The sequence below is a fragment of the Macrobrachium rosenbergii genome, chromosome 20 (assembly GCF_040412425.1).
Source record: "Macrobrachium rosenbergii isolate ZJJX-2024 chromosome 20, ASM4041242v1, whole genome shotgun sequence".
NCBI classification, from domain to species: domain Eukaryota; kingdom Metazoa; phylum Arthropoda; class Malacostraca; order Decapoda; family Palaemonidae; genus Macrobrachium; species Macrobrachium rosenbergii.
The window spans coordinates 11952501-11954785 of NC_089760.1; the positions used below are offsets into that span (position 1 = coordinate 11952501).

Here is a 2285-nt window from a genome sequence, read left to right on the forward strand (position 1 = left end):
CATGCCAGCACATGGCTGGTTTAATCTAAAGCTCAACAAAAACTAACACCGTTCTATCTTTTTGTTTTTTAGCCTAAACTGTCACATGAACGTGATGTAATCATCGATGAATGTCGGTCTGCCCACATGGTATCTGAAAACATTATTGGTGGATTTTGAAACTTTGTCGTTAAAAGAAAAGTTAAGATAATTTATGTTCCCTTCCCAGTCAAAGATGAAACCTTACAATCTATGCGTTGCCTTATGATCGGACACGAATACAAGGAAGAATCATGGAATCGTCATACGTCATACTTCCTTAGTCATTCAGTGTCGTTCATGTCCATCTTACCGAATTCTACAGTTTCGGAGACTTTAGGCACCTTTCTGTAACCACATCCCATACTCTTCCATGCGTTATATATTTCTTTTGTCTACATGCACAGCCGTCCAAAACCCATCACGCTTATCAGAACATTTTGTCTTCGACTCCAAACTTCCAGTTCTCTCGCTCCTCCCATTTCTTGCTCTTCCATTACAACCACTGCTTTGTATACCTTATATTTACTCGATATATATATATATATATATATATATATATATATATATATATATTTGTGTGTGTGTTTCTAAGTGTATATATATATGTGTGTGTGTATATATATATATATATATATATATATATATATATATAAATATATATATATATATATATATATATATATATATATATATATATATATATATATATATATATATATATAAACACACACACACATTAAAACTACTTCTCATGGGATATATTCCCTTTGACTGTTCCAAGGTTATACCTGTAGTTACTTTGTTCCTCTCTTATTGCAAATGTTACTGACCTCTCACTATTCATACACAAAAAAAAATTCTACCGTTTCGTACTGTTGAACGAGGTCGATGACCATAATTGTTGTAACACCAGTCTATATATGTTAATCAATCAATCATCCTATTTTTAAAAGTGCAGTAGTTATTTATTCTTTAATTTTTGTAGTATACTACTGTAGTACGCTAACGGCAATTTGAGTTTTAAAGTTAGATTTTAACTACAGATGTTCCCAGTATGAAATAAGAAAAATAACTCACCTCTTGGACTTTCTCTTTTGTCTTCCTTTCTTAAGTAACACTGACTTGCCATGAAAGTGTATTTAGAAATTTGTACGAAATCCCCAATACATGTATGAAATGTAATCCGAAATGGGTACCAATATTCCAGTAGTAATTTCACTACACCATCAATTACTGCCTCATTAATTTGCATTACATTTTTTGTTACATTAGATGCCAGTCTTTTGCAAAGAGATTACCTTATAACAGCCATTTACAGTTTCTTTTCATTTTCAGAATACACGCATGACAGATCACTGGTAAAAATAAAAACCTAAGGTTTCCTTTCAATTATACATAAGAACCGTTTTGTGACAGTTATAAACACCTGCTTCGCTTTTCAAAGCACACACGGGTTCTTCTTGGAATAACTGTAAACATTGTTTTCTATTCAGAATGCATACTCACTCCTCCTTTGACTGGTATAAATGTATGGCTGCCTTTTCCAGAATGCACAACACAGTCCTTATGTTAACGAATCGAAGTCTGTTAGCTACATGTTACATAATAACCCGTTAACGAGCAATGACATTTGCAGAATGATTTATAGATTGTTAATTGTCCAAACACTTCACAACGAAACACGTAATGTGCTAGCTCTGAGGTTTCCTAGAGGCTACAAGCAACACTGTAACCTCCATGTGACTCGTTCCACGACCTCCCCGGGGTTTGCCCGCTTGGTTTCCCATCCAAACTCCTCTCCACGACGCGCGATGCGGAATTCCCATCACAGCTGAAGTCATTCAGTCCTGCTATTCGTTTGTTGCTATGGCATTAAAGACCGTACCTCGCTAGCTTGTTTCTAACACATTTTAACATCTGACTGGCAAGCATTGCATCATTTAGGCAATCTAGTCGGCAACATTAAAACAGCGATAGCTTGTGTTCGTGTTATCTCGGGCTTATTAACGAACCCACAGGACTTCAGTGTTGCCACTCTTTCATAAAAGCTGCCAACTGTTGTGAGGTGTGAGAGACAGATGCTAAACAGCACCATATTCTGTAGTCATGTGGGGTCGCCTTAATCCTTCATACAATTCCTTTCTCAACAATATAACTTATTCGATGACACGAATGTATTAATGGAGTGCTTTTGGATTCATAGTAAATTGTACTTGTTACTGTTTCAATGAAAGAAGTAAAAAATGCGCCGAAGTTTCTTCGGC

The 2285-nt window shown here is 35.4% G+C and overlaps 1 protein-coding gene across 2 annotated transcripts in view; it reads right to left on the reverse strand.

Moving 5' to 3' along the window:
• Positions 1 to 2064, reverse strand: part of LOC136849047 (uncharacterized) — an 8360-nt gene extending 6296 nt beyond the window's left edge. Inside the window, exon 1 of one of the 2 annotated variants that reach the window (XM_067121941.1) lies at positions 1528 to 2064. The gene's annotated coding sequence lies outside the window, so the exon portion shown is untranslated. Of the gene's footprint in view, positions 1 to 1098 lie in introns of both variants that reach the window. The other variant, XM_067121940.1, reaches the window with a different exon arrangement.
• Between the last annotated feature and the right edge of the window lie 221 nt (positions 2065 to 2285).